The following is a 20,963-nucleotide window of genomic DNA, read 5'->3' as shown; positions in this document are numbered from 1 at the left end:
ACGCACACATTGTTCAACGGATTTTGCGAGAAAAAAAAAAAATTTAATACTTGCTGTTTCTTAAGTTGGTAAGAAATTCGGTCGTGAAAAGTTCAGCCTGAATAGATTCAAATGAAGAGTTGTTCATTATATATATATATATATTTTTTCCCATCAAATTTGGAATAGAGTTTTATCTTACGTTCAAACGTTTCCTGGCAACTTCTGCACACGTGGATCAAGATGGTAGCAGATTACGAAGGAAGTGGAGGAAAGCAAAACGCTGCAGACACCGTACAAGTCGAATCGGACACTAATTTTGAATTTATTTCTCGACTTTTACCTACTTCATCTAAAAAATATAAGTGATAAAAACAAACAAAAAAAAACATCGCAGCAAAAAGCATGCTGCTTTGAGATGTTTTTTTTTTTCAGTAGCAAGTCATTTACAGCACTCAAGCCACATTCGACTAAATATGACGACGGGAAGGGCAACAATTTTTTTTTTTTTTTTTTTGCAAAACTAGTTGAATTTCGGTATTTCGTTTCTGTCTCGTCAGAAAGCCACGCCATTGTTCCTTTTATGTTGAATAAAGTTATAATAGACTCATCATTTTGCTTTTTTGAGAGTTCTTCTTGATACTGTATTTATGTTGACTGCTGTACTAGTGATGTCAGCTTTTTTTTCTCGGAAAGTCACGGTTGCAACATCGACAATGGTGAGTTTTTTGAGTATATTGGTGATGAGGTGACGAATGCAACATCATTTTCTAATTGCACCCCAAAATATTCAAATGGCTCCCCTGTGGGGCGTACGTCCCACGTTGGGAAACACTGTGTTAGATACTTCCTAATGTATAATGTATAGATTGAACAAAATAATGGCCTAAGGATTGAACCTTGACGTATACACCACTGGTCACCTTCAATCTGGAAGATTCACACCCACTGTTTATCACTTTTTGATATCTGCTTGTGAACCATCCACTGATCCAAGTCAAGAGTTTATATTCCAATCCCATATTCTCCAGTTTAGGCAACAGCCTATTGTGTGGTATCTCATCAAATGCCTTATAAAATCCAACATTATCATAGTGTATCCATTCCCTTTATCCAACTCGGCCGTAACATTGTTATAAAATATGAGCAAATTGCTAAAAACACGACCTTCTTTTAGTAAACCCATGCTTTTCCTTTCAGAGTATAGCATGTTTGTCTACCCACTTCTGAATGCGAGTTCTTACTAACTTTTCTAAAATCTTCACTACCACACCAGAGATACTGATAAGTCGGTAGTTAGACATATCAGTTTTTGATCCATCCTTTTACAATGTAACTATCATCCATTCCTTCCATTCCTGAGCTGAAACTCAAGTTATACAAACGTGAAAAAGGCCTAGCCAGCAAACATGCTGATATTTCATCTGTCTCTATTGACAAATTCTTACTCAGATTATGCAACAGCTGTTCATTCTCGATTTAATGCACCTCTAACTGTTCGACCAATATAGCAGTAGCACTGTGCACCATGTTCTTAGCAAAGTGAGCACTCATTAATTGAACAATCTCATCAGCTTCTGACACTCGTGTACCATCTGCATTCAGCCAAGTTATTCTCCCACATGAATTCTTTCTTTTGTTTGCAGCACAACGATAAAGTTTTCTTCGTTAGCTTGCATTGCCAATTTCTTTTTATACTCCGATTTAGCTTTCCTCGCAATACTCGTTACTCTTTGGGCCTGAGCTTTGTATATTTCATCACTCCTCTCACTCTTATTCTCACGATATTCTTTCCACATCATCTTCTTCTTGTGGATCGCTTGCTTAATAAGGTTGCATATCCATTTCACTCTCAACTTATTTATTCTTCGAAAACTAGGGATACATTCAGATACCGCTTCATTTAAGCACTTTTTCAGATTCCCATGCATTACTGACATTTTTCCCATTCAGTAACTGATAGCATGGGACCAAAGATAGTATTCTCCTAAGTTGATCATAATTTCCAGTTTTGTAGTTCAGCATGTAACCTGTTTTAATTGGAGCATCAATACAATGAGATACTTCCCAAGAAATTACAGCATGATCACTGTCAACAACTGGCGGTAAAATTGTCATATTCTTAACAGAGACCCCTTCTGACGCTATGAACAAATCCAACACTCTTTGACCTGTAGTTCCTTCTTTCGCATGCTGCTTGAGAAAGTTGTCTCGCAACAATTCAATAAATTTCTCTTCTTTCTTATCATGAGATTTCTCTTCTACCCAATCAATGTTTGGAAAATTAAAGTCACCCATAATGATCATTCGTTTGGTACCCATAAGGCTAAATTGGCGATGCATTTCTTCGTCCCCTGCAAACTAAGCCGCCAGGTTTGTTGCAACACCCCCACTAGTTTGCCTCCACTTCACATCAGATGGCCTCAAACTCACCGCTGCATGGGACATTGTTACCATCATTATTTTCTTGCGTTTTTACCCTAACAGGACTTAAGTCATCTGATGTCATTAGTAGCACTCCTCCTACTCTCCTATCTCTTCTTTCTTTGCTAAAAATAGTCTACCCATTATACTCGATCTCACTTACCATATCTGATTCTGATAACCAGGTCTCACTAAAGCCAACAATCTTAGGCCACATCGTATTCGATAAAGCAACGAACTCAACTCCTTTGTTTCTGATGCTCCTGGCATTTGTGTATGGACATAATAAATTACCACCTTGCCTATTCTTGTAATTAGATATGCAATGTATTTGGTCTTACTGTAGAGCTTTCTCTTTTCCCTCTCCAGATATACTCAAAACATTCGAATGCAAAGCGATATTTTTCTATTCCTTCGCCATATACATGACCATATTCAAAGCCATTCATATCTTTATACACACATTTTTCCATTCCTCCCTTGATGATGATGATGATGATGATAATGATGATGATGATAATAATAATAATAATAATAATATATATATATATATATTTATTTTTTTTTTAAAGAATTGAAAAGGAAAAAGGTTTAACAAGAGAATAAGGAAAACAAGAGAAAAGGAAAAAGGTTTAATAGTATCACACGACTAGTTTCGGCTTTTTACAGCCTTCTTCAGCTGTTTTTATAAAAGAAAAGAAAAAACATTAAATATTGAAGATAAAAACTGTGAACAGCACAGGAAGTCACTATATATGTCATTCAATTCTTTTTAAAAAAATGTATAACAACCGAGTAAATGAACCACCATGCATATATATATATATATATATATATATATATATATATATATATATATATATATATATATATATATATATATATATATATATATCTTCCAAAGCCAAAGGTGGAACCTTTGGCTTTGATCCACTCCTGCGCCCTTCAAAGGGTGAAGAAGGTGATCAAATTCCAAATGCCGCACATTTGGAATTTGGAATGGAATTTGTCCCCATTCCTCCATCAAAGCAGCACTGATTTCAGCGACAGATCGAGGACATGCTGCTCTGGATCTCAATGGCCGCTTCAATTTGTCCCACAGGTGTTCGATGGGGTTGAGGTCAGGACTCTGCGCAGGCCAAGGGAGTCGTTTGACACTCATTTCTTCATACCATTCCATAACAGCTGCAGCTTTGTGGCATGGGGCATTGTCGTCTTGATAGTAACACGGGTCAGTTCCATAAAAACTCCACAGTGTAGGCAGCACCCGATTATCCAGAATATCAAGATATGCACACCATTACTCCTCCACCACCAAACTTTACTGTGGGTACCACACACACACACAGTGGCAACAAATGTTCACCAGGCTGCCTCCACATCCACACCCTGCCATCATACTGGAAACAGGTGAACCTTGATTCATCGCTCCAGAGTACTGTTTTCCACTGGTCAATTGTCCAGTTTTCACACGCTCTTTGCACCAGGCCAGACGAGCCGCATTGTTCGTTGTGATGTTCGGCTTGTGTGCCGCTGCGCTTCCGTGGAAACCCAGTAATTGGAATTCTTTTCGTACAGTATTAGCGCTCACCATGGTGCTACTCGCACTCTGGAACTCATTACGGATGGTCTGTGCCGATCGTTGCCGATTTTTGCGTGCCATCAGTTTTAACACACACCTGTCCCTGTCAGTCATGCTCCGGTTGGACATGCCACCAATGTGACAGCCCACGATGACACGTCTCTCGAATCGTGTTACCATACCACCAGTATTCAACTGCTAACGAAATATTGCTTCCTACTATCTGTACACCGGTTTTTAAGTTATTAAGAAACCTGGAATGTTTCATAACTTCAAATAACTAGGGTCCAGACAATTATTGATAATAGAGTATGCTTCATTCAAAGCGAGCAATTTTAAGACAATAATTGAAATGTCATGCTGAACTGATCAAAGAAAATTGTGTAAACGTGCAAATGACTTCTAACGAAAGCAGGAAAAAAAAAAAAAGAAAAGAAAACTCGATCAGTCGATGTTTGTTCTCTGCCGTAAGCGCATGTACAATGTTGGCGTGTGCAACGGTAAATTTATCGTGTTTTTGGGAACAACCGAATGAATAAAATGTTAACACTCTACGCTCAAAAATACCAAAATAACTACATCCTCTTAGGTACGCTTAAGTGCAGATTAAAAAAAAAAAAAAAAAAAAAAAAAAGTTTTTTTATTTTTATTTTTATGAATGTTACGTGACGTAAGAGGCGTGGGCTCATATGACGTCAGGGTTCTCAGAAACTAGCAGGGAAGGATTACCTAAGTTTCACTTAATATAAATATATAAATGTTTGTTCAGCTAATTTCGCATACGAATGCATATTCTATAGATAAAAGTGGTGATTTACGTGTCCCCATCATGATTTCTAAAGCGTGAACCTTCTCGACGTCATTTCCTTATAATCTTTGACTTCGTTACTTCCCACGTTCCTTGCACGCTTTCTCGTGACATCCGGTATTCAACGGATGGCATGAACAAGCTCATATGATTCTCTAAAAAGAGAATTGAACATTTCCTGTACAGCGCATGTCAGCAGCAGTAGAACTGTAATCAGTAAAATTATAATAAGCGCTACCAAACGTCCATATCCGACTTGAATATTTCTCGGCTACGTAGGCCTCGAGGTTGGAATTCGTTAATTAGCGTTGTCCAAAGAAAATAGAAACAACCGACAATAACATGTTTACATAGTTAATATTTATAATATTTTATGAATACGTTATCTAATGGAATGATAAAACTGTGTATAAATGACAAGGTTAAAATTATAACATTACCAACCTGCAGACGACTTTACTGCGACGTTTTACGAAAATATTAATAAATAAATCTCACAATGTTTCGAAGTGCCCTCTGAAGGCGATTTACTTGTCATTTGAATAACAACATTGAAAAATATAGTGTATTACTAAATAAAACCTACAATAAATACTGAATTTTGTAGCGCCCTCTGAAGGTGATTTATTTGTCATTAAAACATCGCAAAACAGTCTATGATATATATATGATATATATCTGCTAATAATATATCAATGAAATACAACTAAAGTTTCATTTATTAAATTAATAAAAATAAAAAGTGTTAATTAAAATATTTTTAAATTAATTATTAATTAAAAAATAATTAATAAAAAGTGTTCCTATAGAATATTTAATATTTATGAGTAATTTTAACATATAAGACTCCTACTTCCATATAATATACTGTACATATAATGAACTTAAATATAGTTAAAATGGCACTTATTACAAGAACATAATAAGGCGTATAAATACGCCATCAATTTAGTACTACCACTTAGAGGTGTATTCAAAACAATGATTAGGTTTCTTAAATGTATGAAAATTATTTTTTCGTACCGTAAATGTGTAACAGTAAAATAAAACACAAAAGAATTAAAATATATAACAGAAAACGAAAAGAAATATGAAATAAAATAAATACTTGCAGGTAGTGGACATTTATTTCATGCTAGTTTTATAGGATGGCTACCTAAGAAGCATAAGATCTTCTTCACTACAAATTAATGACTTCCGTTATAACAAATGCTTTTTTTTTAAGCGTTCATTTTCTCTTTTTACGTTAATTAACATTCATACTTAAGTTTGTTCAGGAACCGTGACAGTCACCAATGATTCGTGTACTAATGAGCAGAAAGGTCTAGGGTTAGTGTCTTGTTGGTGACTAGCGAAGAACCTTTCCTAAGGTTTTTCACCTTCATCGAATTAACAGGTCACAAGCTAAGGTTACTACTTTGTTTTCCCACCGGAAATTCGAATTTTTAATTGAAAAAAGCATAAATTATTCTCTGCAATACTCAGTATGCCATGTGTGAGTATATTTGTATTAAGGCTCATGGGATAAAAATAAACAAAAAATACAGAAATAAATAAATAAATAAAATAATTTCATGATGTTTGTCTATTTTCACTATTATGGCTTCATTCTGGTAAAAGGGAGATAATTTATATTTAGTTGAGATGACAACCTAGCTGTAACAGCGAATCACCGATCGGCACGGATGCAGAGGCACAAATAGGAAAGGCGATTCACAGTTTTGAAAACATGCAACGAGACGTCCACAAAAAAGTCTATGAAGATGTGAAAAATTCATCAAAAATGAGAGAAAGTTTTAGACATGAAAGAAAAGCTCAATTTCTTTCAATGTACTTAGGTTAGAAACAATAAATAACCAAGCTGCTAAATTAGTTCTAAATAAGTACACAAATAGATAAGCTAACTGAAACGAACTACATTTTTATAAATTAAATAACCAGAAGTGTAATGCCTAATCAGTAACAACTGATTGCCTTCTAAGAGATTGGACGCTTAAAGACAACAGAATGACGACATTTTGAAATCTCGAAAACCTACAAAAGTATGGTAAATATGGCGGAATGTGTTACTAAATGACTCCATGGGATATCATTAGCAGAAAGAGTATTTTCAATACTCTTTATTTGCATTCCATGCAGAAATACTTCATAAATGCATATATTTCTGAAATAGATAATATGACCTTAAAACTATAAATTTACTATTTGTTTGAGAAAAATGTTCACATCATGATTCACCCTGGTGCTGATATCACATAAAAGGGTGGTGGTGGTGGGGTGATTGCATACTTTTCAGGTCACTATTCAGAAATTCCGACTTTTGTTTTGAATGACCAATAAGATAACAGTTCGCATTAAGAACCATATTATCTCACATATTATTACTGAAATTTTTTTCTTAATTTATTTTCTGGTCTTTTAATAAATGCTATTATAGATCATATGACAACAGGCTGAGAAATCTGCGGAAACTTATAGAGGAATTCATCAATAATATGAATGGCCATTTTTTAAAATTTATTTTATTTTACTCTCAACAGCTGAGAAAACTAATTATTTTTGAAATGGAAGCTATTTTAATAAATCGCTTATTCGAGCAGGACTTATGCACTGCTTTGTCGTTCTTGGTTTTCGTTTATAATCAATATATTACATGTTAAGAAAAGTTTGGTTTTTCTTGCTAAGAATGATGCTGGCTGTTTTATTTTCATACTGATGATATATTGACATGAACATTACATACACACACACACACACACACACACACACACACACAAAAAAAAAAAAAGAAAGTACATTCGAAATACCGGGAAATTAATATAATAAACTCTGTGTCTACTTAGAAACAAAAGATCATAGCAGAAGGAGGCTAAAGAAGAAATTAAATAATTTCTATAATTAATTTCTATAAATAATTAAATATTAAATTAAATAATAAATTAAAGGAAGTAGAATTTAATTCGGTCGAATAAATTTTGAAAAACACTGTGAAGCACTCAAAGGCAATATCCTCACCTTCCTTAAAACAAAAATATTCGATAGTTGCATAACTTTTGGTCATGACATGGAAGTGAAATGTGGACTTTGAATAATAAAAATATGCCAACAAGCTGAGAACTACTCAGAGGAAAATGGAATGATCATTACTCGTATTACCATTCTAGATAGAAAGTGCCACTTGGGCCAGAGCTCAAACTAGGGTGGGAGACGTTGTAACATCCTTTAAAAGATCGAAATGGCAATGGGTAGATCATTGCAAGATGCAACACTGAAAAATGGACTAAGTTGATATCTGGATGGTATTCCCGACATGGAAAGAGAATTGAGCTTTTCTACCAATGCGACGGCGGGAGGATGAGATTAAAGCGATGGGGTAGAAAATCTCAAGATAAGACTGAATGGAAGACTTTGGGACAGGCCTTGATCCAGCAGTGGACAGAAAATGACTGAAAAAGAAGAATGAATAAACGGTTAGCTACACATTATTTAACAGCTCACCTCAAACACTAATGCTAGTAATAAATTGTTATTTTACAATCTAGCAATTAAACTAAGCCCATTTAGTACCCGTGGTACTAAATGGACTAAGTTTAAATAAAATTGAGAAAAAGTACAGTGCGAAAAAATATGCTACACCAAATTTAGGTTAAAGAAACTAAGAAAAAAAAAATCTTTATACCATATTTAGGACAAATACACTATAAAAATGGCAATAGTAATCTAATTTTGATATTCTTTGTATGTTTCTTGGTAGAGCCAGAGTATTCAATTCCCAACAGAATTTATGATGCCAATTCAATCATTTGGAAACCTAATGCTATAATTCTGTAAAAAAACTAAATAAATAAATAACAAACTACAAATCTAAAACGCATGCGAACTTTGACATACTTTTTTATTATTATTATTAATGAATTTATCATATAAAGAAAAAGCTTGGGTTTTTAAATTGAAAAATATCCCTTAGGGGGATTTATTCCCTCGTACGATAACGAACTTTTCACGATATTCTTTGGAAACTTGTTCGACTTCAAACAACTGCCAACCGACATGTGCATCATTGGCAGATTGTACAAGATGACTTATGACCGCCAAGGTCATAGAAGCAATCAATAAAGAATAGTAAAAGATAAAATACTCGCACAGAATCATTCTTCATTGAACGTCATTGGTTTCCATCGATTTAAAATCTCGTGTAAAGGCTAACAGTAAGGTGTGCTGTCATTTTTCAGAATCACATCGATAACTTTCTTCCTTATTTTATTATATATTTTTTTTTATCAACTAATGATATCAGCGAAGAAAATTTCTATAAATGGAAAGTCTACAAATGCAGTTTCGATACTTGCCTGTCATGTAAAATTGATATTAATTTATTCATTTGATTATTACAGTGGCTCTCTGGTGAATAATGCACTTACTGTTTTTGCATCGCATTTTTATGCTGAGTTACAATGTGACTAAAAAAAAAAAAAACAATTCGCAATGTACGTCAGATGGAAACAAAACTAACCTTGCCTTGAGATGCTTATATGTTAAAAATGACGTTCCATCTGCTGTCGCGTTTGCAGATATTAGAATTGCAAAACCAAGAGGAACTTGCTCTTTACTACTTATTGATAAAAATATTAAGGCTGGCTTTATGTTTGTATTATCAATATCCAATAACTCTTTAAAACAGAAAGCCTGGTGGTTAGACTCAATACATTATGAAAATGAGCATAAATTCTACATCTTGTTTAGTTACCCCATTCTGTGTGATTGATTAACTCTGTTGAAACTCTTCAACGTATACAGTGTGTGTGTGTGTGGGGGGGATATCGAAGTCGGGCAGCATTATACTCAGCAGTTAGAAAGACAGACTGTTCTAATGGCTGTGCTGTGACCTTGGATGTCCAATAATACGGTTGTTCAATTCAACCACAATAACTGTAGGCATTTGTGAGAATGCAATCGTTGTTGATTATGATTTTAGTCCGTGTGAAGTCTGCGGTAGTGAGGCGTTATCTCAAGGGGAACTGACAGATTATCCATTTCTTTCAAACATTTTAGACCTCACGTCACCAAGCAACCCAATATCCTTATGACATTGTTCAGATGATAGACAATATATCTGGCTTGTGTTTACTCAACAGCACACATTCCATCTAGGTAACACTTAATTATCTCAGATGTTCATATGAAAAATGCCTTTTTATTTTTGGTACATAATCATGACTGTTTTTTATAGTTTTTTTTTTTTGTTTCCTTCTATATCACAAGAGGTTGTAACCTTTAATACACTAGTACAAATGAGCTAAGGAATTTTTCTCGTTCTCTATTTATTATTTTTTTATTTTATTTTATTTTATTTCTTACAAAATAGACCTGTGTAGCCCTGTGGAAATGGTATGCATCCACAGCTCTAGGCCGTTCGAAGAAAGATCGGTCTAAGTTCGATGCTAGTCGCCAACTAGAGGAACATTTTTTAAGCATTTCTTCCACGGGCTAATGAGTTAGTAGATCTCCGACACGGAAGGAAGTCTCCCCCTTCACAGAAGCTAGTGTTTTTTTTTTTTTTTTTTTTTTATCCAATCAACTCAAAATCATCGACCATAGAATCCATACTATTTCGTACAATAATATATTGTACTAGGAACCGCTAGATAGCGGAAAGTGCTGTCCTTACCGTATGCCATTTAATATCTTTTATACTTTGGGCAAGCTATCCCCTGTTGGCTGTGGGCGGAGAGATTCATTTCTCCTTCAGTCTCCAAAAGTTATATAGAAGTAAAATGGCGTCACCCATTGGTTGGAAAAGGCGTTGGATTATTATTAATTATTCGTTTTAAAATTCAGAAACCTGTTTTCCAGAGATAAACATAAAACCTTGGCTTCCAATAAGCAGGGTTCACACGAAGCGATAAAATTCATCTTCCACTTGAAGGCATTTAGAAACATTCATTCCTAGTGGAAATCTAACCCAAGGCCTACTGGCAGCAAACGTTATCCACTTGGCTAACTAAGCCTCAAGTACTATATATTTCATGAATTAAAAATACTACCAAGAAGCACATACTTTTCATTTCAGTATATATATATTTTATTTTTTATTTTTTTAAATCTATATATATATATATATATAAAATTTTTTTGTGGGCCATCCTGTGTTATATCGAATGATGATATTTTTTACAATATTCAAGATTAATGATTTAAGAACGTTCAGAGTCCTTTTAATATGAAATTCCATATCTGGTGAACATTTAATAACGACAATAGATTTGGTGTGCTATGCTCAGAAGGTGATATTTTCTATTTTCTAAATGCCTTCATATCTTCTGAAATATCTGTCAAAGATTTCAATTATTAAAACTAAAGATCAGATATATGCATAAAGACAGAAATTTTCTTGGACTTTTTATGTCCTGAATAGTAAGATGTATAATTAAATTTGAAGCGTAGGAGATGAAGAATAATTACATCCACATTATATTTGAAAATATTTCTTGATGGATTCCGGAAACCCTTGTGAAATTAATTTAGATATGACTTTTTGCATTTCTATTTACTTTCCTCTTCTGTGAATGCGTTAAATAGTTAGCAAAAAAGACGAATTAAAACTTCCAAAGAGGAAGTTAGGAGACATTTATTCTTTTTATTTATTCTGAGCATTTATTCTGTTCTATCCGACATTCTTTGGGCTTTAATGTGATTTTGGGTGAGAAGCTAATAATACCGAATCGAAAAATTCTTCAAGGTCAGACACTATAAAGGAATGCACAATTCTTTTGCAATGCGCTGGGAAAGCTCTTTCATCGTGCGTGGTACGAACAGCGATGAAAATCCATTGAAGATGAAGTCAATTTGCAGGTTTCGGCAATCTCTAAGAACTATTTTTGAACCATTCACACAACAACGAATAATAATGAATTAATGTATAAAAACATGTTTTGCCACATGAGCCAGATTTAATTTGTTTTTTCCTTGGACAACTCATTCCTCATCGCCAGTCAAATACTAGGAAGCCGTCTAAAAGCTTTTTACTATTCGAGTCTAAAGGTTTTGACATTTTGGACGTTCTATTTTTTTTCCACTGTCGTTGTTTTTTATTTTTCCTGTTGACAATATTCATTGCATTTCCTTTTAAGAATGAAAACAGGAAACGATGAAGCCCCTATCCTAGTTCGAGTTTCATTTCCCAGTTTTCCTGTCCATAAGTCCGATTACAGTCAAATATACTAAATGTCATCCCTTGAATGTAGTTACCTCTCCAATTTTGTAATTGATACGAATGAATTGAAAAACATACTTAAATTAATTTTAAAATATGAATTGCAAAAAAATCTGATGATTCATTTGGTGCATTTAGATCAACATAATCATTTGTTGGCATTCAATGACAGTCTAAACCACACTTTCTTTTAACCTTCTATACTGCTTAAACTTGGGACTCGAAGCAATTTGGTCCGAGTTTGCCCGTGCGCTAATAAATTCTAAACCAATTAACCAGTGCTACTTTCCTATCAATAAATTATTTATAAAGCTATTATTACTAAGTTTCCAATATCCTCTTAAATCTCTCGATCCTCGTGTGGATGTATTTTTCTGAAATTTTGCTTCGAACAACAGTTTATCTACTCTCTTCTTGTCCATTCTACCATATTAGATTAATTCTGCTAAAACATTATTTATTATTAATAATGTCACATTGTTTTGGTTGATATCTTTAATGAGATTTTACCAGTTCCGATAAAATTAGAGATGTGAACCATATGTTCACATCTCTAATTTTATCGGAACTGCTCATACCCGTGGTTTCAGTTTTTTATATCATTTGTTTTGCTTCTAATCAAACTTTCACATCCATATATTGATACTGGTGTGAACACTGTCATGAATACTACCAGCTATTAGGGAACAGTATAACCTTATGTAAGGCATTTGTTTCCGTAGCGCTACAATTCTGGAGAAAGACGATAGTTGTTGACTAGAGTGCTCCCGAGTCAGTCCATCTTTGGCACAAACATACACGGATACTTAGGTTTTCAATCCTGCAGCCTAAAAAAACGTGGATTTACGCCTTTTCAAACGTAATATATACCTACTAGGATTTAGGACCACAAGATGACGGAATTATCTGGCATGGTCTTTCCATTTGAAAGTCTTCATTCGTTGATAGCTTTTGACTCGGCTGTAAGTGATAAATGAAGGGATCAGCTTCTCACCAATCTTCGAAGTAAGGATAAGGACCTCTCCGCTAACTTCCTTTGGGAATTACAAAAAAAAAAAAAAAAAAAAAAACCGTGAACGTAGAGGATTTAGAAAAATTACTCTATTATATCTCTACATTTCGTTTGTTATTTTAAAACATTTTTCTAACTAGTTAAAATATATAACGTATTCTATACGCTCGAAACTTAGCTTTTCATACAAAATCACTCACAGTTTGACTTAATATCTGCTATTGGAAAAGAAAGTTCAATGCCAGTTTCCGGCATAATGTAATCCATGTACATAATAAATACCAATGGGAAAAACAAGTACGTCTGAATTGACATCAAATCATATTCATATACGGCTTTTGTTTCCAACCCGCTTATATAACTTAAGTATAGGCGATACGTCGTTGTGTATAATGTCTTGCCATATCACGTTACCAGAGTATTACATTTCGATGTTTTTCAACTACGACGATCATTTCAAAAGTTATGTAAACTGCGCATGCACAGCCAGTGAGATGATGCAATAATTTTGACATTCGCATCAGTTGCAGAAGACTAAATAAAAAGGTTTTGTTTTGTTTCTGTTCTTTTTCTGCGAAATAGACCCTCAAAATAAAGAAAAAAAATCATAAACTGAAACCTTATGGATTTGATTCTACCGAACATTTTGTGAAAAAGCAACGTAAGAATTTGTTGCTTTTTCGCATTCACGTCTATTTTGACATTAGGAGTCGTTGACGTAATTAAGAATCATATTAATACAAAATATGCTTCACCAGTAATTTAATGCATTTTCTTTTAAAGCCTCCTACCGACCACCATCACCGTCTTTCGTTACGGAAACTGGGTTTTAATCTAAGAAAATAATAAACCAAGTGAAGAACACATTCATTTAAGGGATAATATAATGCATACGAGAAGCTATCCTTATAATTCTCGATTTCTCGGCTACAATTGCGACTATCTTAAAAAAAACCAAGAAGAAAAGAACTGTATCAACATAAACAAGTAAGGAAATGATCATAGATATACTTAAAATATCAACTAATACTTTTCTGAATGTAATAAAAATAATAACAATAAATAAAACTAGTAGAGATGACCCTAAAAACTATAGAGGTATAAGTATACTAAATTCCTGTTACAAAATATATAGCAGAAGTTTAAATAACACTAATAAAATATTCTAAAAACTTTATTTTAGAAGTACAGAATGGATTTAGAAAAGGACGATCGTGTATAGACCCAGACTTTTGCTTAAAATGAATAATAGAGAAAATAAGAGAATGAAATTTAGAAAAACATATTACATTTGTTGAATAAAATTCATTGGAAAAAGCATTCGACAAAGTTAAAAGAAATATTTTATTTAACATATTAAAAGAAAGACGAATACCAAATAATATCCTAAAAGCTATCACAAGTATATCTGAAAATAATCAAATACAAATAAGATTAAATCATCAGCTATCATATACGAGAGAGATAAACCAAAGAGTCCGACAGGGATGTCCCCTCTCAGCAACCCTTTTTAATATTTACCTAAATGAAATAATAATAAAATGGAATAAAAATTTACATCAAGGTATTAAACTTTGTCGTACTGCGAACTTAAACACTCTCCTTTTTGCCGGAGACCAAACAATAATTACAAATTCTGAAGATAATCTACAGAAAGCTATTTTAGATCTAAATGAGAGCCAAAGATTATGGAATGATAATATCAACAGAAAAATCAAAACCTGTGGCCTTTAAAGGACAAGATCCAATAAGAACTAAAATAGTAATAGATAACAAGATTTTAGAACAGGTGAATTCATTTATCTACCTAGGATGTATGATCACATATGAAAATGAAAAAGATATAAACGTAAAAATTGCAAAATATTTAAAAATAACAGGTGTAATTAACTCTATATTTAAAGCAAACCAGACTAAAAGTATACAATAGCATTAGCCCTACCAGTCTTAATGTATGGAAGCGAAATCCGGACAATAAAAAAAAGACAAACAAAGATTAACAACAGCAGAAATGAGTTTATGAGAAAAACTGCAAAGTATACCCTATTTGATCACAAAAGAAACGAAGAAATTATGAAAGAATTAAACCAGGAATCAGTAACAGAAAAAAATTAAAAAATATAAACATAGATGGATGGAACACGTTCAAAGAATGAAAACAGAAAGATTACCAAAACAAGCCTTAAAGTACAAGCCATTAGGAAAAAGAAAACCAAGACGTCCTCTTAAACGATTCTACGATGACTTCTAAGGCCGGAACAGGCCATGCTAGGCCTAAATCCTTGATACGCATGATGATGATGATGATGATAAATAAAACTAATAAGACGCTTACACATTTTGCAAAACGTTCCTAAAGCTGCGTGCAATTTGGTTTTACATTTGTTCATCGGAATTGACTGCTAGTTAAAACCAAAGACCACCATTTTATAGACTGAACAGTGATTGATATCTGCACGTTAAGTACGTTACCGAATGGGTGTGTTTGCTTCACGTTTGTTATTCCTGAAGCACAACTCTCATAAAACAAAAGCACTATAGTGACAGTTAAAACGATGTCTTTGAAAATCTCTCTCTCTCTCTTTCTTTCTTCCCCAATTTATTGCTATATTTTACAGGATTGATCAAGTATTCGAAGCATACAGATAATAATATAATGATGTACTTTATTATAGAAAATAAACTTACTTATAAGTTGTGATTTAATACCTTTTGTATTTACCTTAAAATCCTTTACTGAAACTTTTTTCTCTCCTAAGAGAGAAAGAATGGGAAAAAGTACATAGTTCTTGACACACAAAAAAAAATAATTTCAGTTAACTTGCTGAGGATCGCAAGGGATATTCCTTGAGAATTGCTTGAGATATTCCTGAGGGATAATCCATGAGAATCGCTTTCTAGATCGACATAAAATTATCTTTATAATTAAATTATTATTTTTTCTTTTAACGACATTTTTATACCGTTAAGTAGTTTGAATTTAAATATGGAATATCTATATTCGTGATGAATACATAGAAAGATTTTTCAATAGATAACGGTGGGTATATTGGATGTGATAATCTCACTAGAGTTGGTCTTCCTGTTTCTCAGAGTCGTGCTTTGAAATAACGTTCGTTATGTGAGAAAATTAAAAAAGGAGGAAGAAGAAGGAAGGAAGAACAAGAAAAAAAAAGCATTTTGGCTTTGTTGGGCCTCACTGTGAACGGTCGGTTCAAATTTTTATTAACGGACAGTAGAGAAACGGTTTTAAAGGAGTTGACAACCGGAAAACAGTATTGAGAATAATAACTGAAGTTGTATGACCGTTAGAAAAACAGCGGAAACAGGAAATATCCTCTCTTTTTATCCCCACAGAGAAAATGTCCTTCCTGGGAGGGGAGACACATGTGAGGTTAACAAAATGACGGAAACTTAAAATGAGACTTTTCCGGCAACTGGTACTGAGAGGCGATTTGCAGTGGGGGAAGCAGATACTAGAAATCGGTGACGAAATGCCCACAGGGGATTAAAAAAAAAGAGGGGAGAGGATAAGCACGAAAAAAAAAAATCATCGAAAGCAGTACTTACTCTTGGATAAAAGTACTCCCATAAAAAAAAAAAAATAGATTGTTGAAATTCATGCCAACGAACTTGTTCAATTATGTTTTAAGTCCTTTTAACCTTTGTAATTTATTACAAAGGTGAAAGAATTTTTGAAAATATCCAACACTAACTTGGAAATAGAAAAAATGGTTATAAGCATAAATATACGTCAGAGCAATTCCATTTTATGATAATATTGTTATGGTGAATGTCAAAAAATAAAAATAAAAAAGTATGAAAAAGATTATTTTAGCCTTCCTTTCCTGTCGTCCTTTTCAGATCAATCATTTCAAAACAAACAGATTTCGAATGATGGAATCCATAGAGTAGATAATTCCTTTCATCTGCAAAGATTGTTGACAGTACTTATTTTCACAATAAAAAGATGTCTGCAAATAATGGCTATCTCTCTTCTTCATCTTATTCTCTTTAAAAAGCGGTTCACTGTCGTGTATTTATAAAAAGCCAATTAATGTTACAGATGCGAGAGCGAAAGAGAAACGAGATCAATGATACTTTTATATCTTTATTCTACAATAAACAAGCATTCACGTGTGCAGTGATTATTTTTGAATGATATTCAAAGAGAGAAACATCCACATTATATAATCAACGATTCGGACATTTGAGGATGTTGTTTTTCCTCATTTGAAAGAAATAATCTGAAGAAGAAAGACAAATATAGTCAGTTGTAGCACTAACGACTTATAGGCTTAGCTATTCTTCATAAAACGAACACCAGGGGTTCTTTGTTATAATATATTCACTAAATGAAAGGGTGGACGAAGTTTATGTTTCTTTCTTGATCTTGAAATTAGCAAAATACATTTATTTTAATACATTTTCTATATTTTCGCGCTACACCAGGGAAATACTCAATGCTGATTTATTTTGATTTGAAAAGTATTACTTAAATAACGCCAAATGACATGCAGAAAAATTTACAAATACTGATTCTGTAAACCGTGCCAAGTAAGAAAGCGCCATCTACACACGTGTCAAAATTATATTGTTGAGTTATAAAATCAAGAATAATAGACGCATTTACAGAATTATTTATAGAATTATAAACAGAAAATATTACAGAAAATATAAAATAAAACAGAAAAATATTATCAATTAACGTATTTCTTGCTTAATTTAAAGCAAGCTCAGCTAACAGTTAAAATCTAAAGAAAAATGTTACTACAGAGCGTACTTTTGCAAGTTACATTCATTTCTGTGATGTATATTTTCTAGCACAGACATACTCACTCATAGTTTTCTTAGAGGAACTGGTGTTGTAATATTACATCTTTAGAAATAGCTTTCCTGTTTATGGATGTATAAGTGTGATATTTCCAATTTCAAAAAAAGAAAAAAGAAAAAAAAAGCCATAGCAGCTATTAAAAACATTTTGAAACACTGAGTTACATCGCTTTATCATCTGTGATCTGATGTAGTGTTGCAGAAACAGTATACAAATACAGTTGACTATCTCTCTGTAATAAATTCTAGAATCAAAGGTATCAGTTTGTCGTGGTGAATAGTTTCTATAGCAAATTTCTTTTAGCCAGCATCTTGTCTATAGAGTACAATGAAAATATAGTCGGAACTCTTCAGTTGTTTGTTATAATTGGTGAGAATATTATAGTAAGGTTCGTGAATAACTACGAAAGTGGTCTGGAAAGTCCTCGGCCTAACAATGAAAAAACGAATTTATAATCTCAAAATTATTTTTATTTTTCAACATAATCTCCCTTAAGACTAATGCATTTATTCCACCGATGATCCAGCGTCATTATCCCGTCCCTGTAGTAATTCGCAGTAAGATCTGCAAAATACCCCTCTACAGCTGAAATCACCTCTTGATTCGAAAAAAAAACGCTGACCAGTGAAGAAGAGGTTTACTTTTCGGAAGAGACAGAAGTCAGAGGGAGCCAAATCTGGGGAATAGGGTGAATGTTCCAACAATTCATAGTGCAGATCCCTTAATTTTCCCATTGCCAAAACACTTTTGTGGGCAGGTGCATTGTCCTGATGAAAGATGATATTTTAATTCTGCAAACCGGTCTTTTCTCACGAATTTTTTCCTATACTCTGGTTAACAGATCGGAATAATATTCCCCGGTTATTTTTTACCCTTTTCAAGATAATTAATAAACAAAATGCCTTTAGCATCCCAAAACACCGATGCGATGACCTTTCCTGCTGATGGAACCGACTTTGTCTTCTTTGGCGCTGAACAACCGGCTTCTGTCCACTGTTTTGACTGTTGTTTGCATTCTGGTGTGTAATGGTGAATCCAAGTCTCATCCATAATAATAAATCGATGCACAAAATCAGTTTTATTCTTGTTAAAACGCTCCAAGCACTGTTCAGAGATTTTCATGCAAGTGCGTTTTTGATCTGTGCGGCATCCATTTTGTGCAAAGCTTTTTCATTTGTAATTCTTCATGCAAAATGCATCTTACACGTTCTTTCGAAATGCCTATAGTCTCAGCAATTTCAAGCACTTTGATTCGCCGGTCATCCAATACCATATCGTGCACTGATCAATGATTTCTGATGTTGTTACACTTTTTTAAACGTCCTTCACGTGGATCAAGGGTGGTACGGCTGTGTTTAAACTCGGCAGCCCATTTCTTAATTGTGGAAAACGAAGGAGAAGAGTGCCCATAAACTTTTATGAACTTCGAATGAATATTTTTGCCGTTAAACCTTCTTTTACTAAGAATTTTATAACTTCACGATACTCAATTTTATCCATTCCAAGCGATACAGACACTTCGGCTTCCGGCAGCTGTATAAAACAAACTACTTGCAATTTCACGCCGATGCTTATGATAGATGTACTAACTTAGGAAAAAAGATCTCTTTCTCGATAATGTTGCCATCTATGGTCGAGGACGAGAACTTTTCAGACCACCCCCGTATATAATCGGTATTTAAGTTGTAAATCAGCAGTTAGAATTGAGAGGTGGTTTGACATAAAATCCAGATTATATTATATTGTATATTACTATTATTAGAATGCTGGTTTACTCGGTTTGTTATCATATTTGTTAATTTTTAATGACTAAAGGCCGAGAATTTAAAATCAGAACTTTAATAGAACACGACTAGTTTCGTCCAGCCGACTTCGTCAGGTGTAACAACATAAAAATATATAAAAAAAACTTCTAAAATATATAAAAAAATATATAAAAAAATTTCTAATACCACGGAACATGACAATTAACTATAATTAAACTTTAACTGGGAGGCTGAGCAGTGCTGCGCCGTGGGTAGGAGGCGCCCTTGTGCAAAACGTTTTTCAGCGCCCCCATAAAATAAGTTTCCATGAAAAATTTCACTTTGTTAAAAGTACAAAACAGTTTATACGCATACATAAAAATAAATTTTATTTAACAATAGTAGAACATTGTAATCACTTAAAATTCATTAATAAGGAATTTTTAATAATAAACATTTTCAAAAATGTTTATTCCTTAATATATAAATACAACAGAATATATATATATATATATTATTCTTATTATTATTTCTAATACCTCCAAGGAGTCCGAAGACTCATCGCGGGAGGACATCATCCACTGTCTAAACCACTACACCGAACCTCTACTACGAATCATCTCCATCAACGCCATCTACCGCCCACCTCCACCACAACTAGTGTTTTTTGTCTGTAAATTGCGTGTGTTCTGAAGGGCCGATTTGTCTGTATGCGGGATGAAAAACCCGAGTTTCCGGGAGAAAAAACCCTGCTACCTCCGTATGAGATCTGCTAACTCACCTTCGATTGAAATTGTCCAGATAAAGATTCCTTCCGTCGCTACGAAAATTGAACTTTACCGTCGTTCTTCCAATTGCGCTACGAAGAAGTATATATATATATATATATATATATATATATATATATATATATATATATATATATATATATATATATATATAAACAAAAACGCGGATATACAGGGTGTTCGGGATAAATTTGACATATTTATAATTAATTATATTTTTCCGTAAGTTACATGTATTAACACACACTTCTCTTCATTTAAAAGTTTGGACCCTTCTTCATTCATATACAAGATGTCAGAAAGGATGGATAGCTGGAACCCACCTGAATCATGGAAGAGAATAACTTGTATCATGATGATTCGTGCCCGCCATCAAAATAAGGATATTACGACTGCTGTCCAATGCTCCCTGAATACAGTAAAAACAATCAGGCATGAACTAGAGACTTGCAATGGTGACTACGAGGATGTAGCAAGAAGAAAGATCCCTAGCAGACGATCTGATTGCGTTCGTACAGCAGAATTCCTCGCAAATCTGCAGGAACAGGTGTTGAAGAACCCTGGCATTGGAATTCGGG

The sequence above is a fragment of the Typopeltis vanoorti genome, chromosome 1 (genome assembly GCF_054136105.1).
Source record: "Typopeltis vanoorti isolate ZY-2024b chromosome 1, IOZ_Tvanoo_1.0, whole genome shotgun sequence".
Lineage (NCBI taxonomy): Eukaryota > Metazoa > Arthropoda > Arachnida > Uropygi > Thelyphonidae > Typopeltis > Typopeltis vanoorti.
The sequence above is the reverse complement of the archived record's forward strand: the minus strand, read 5'-3'. Positions refer to the sequence as shown.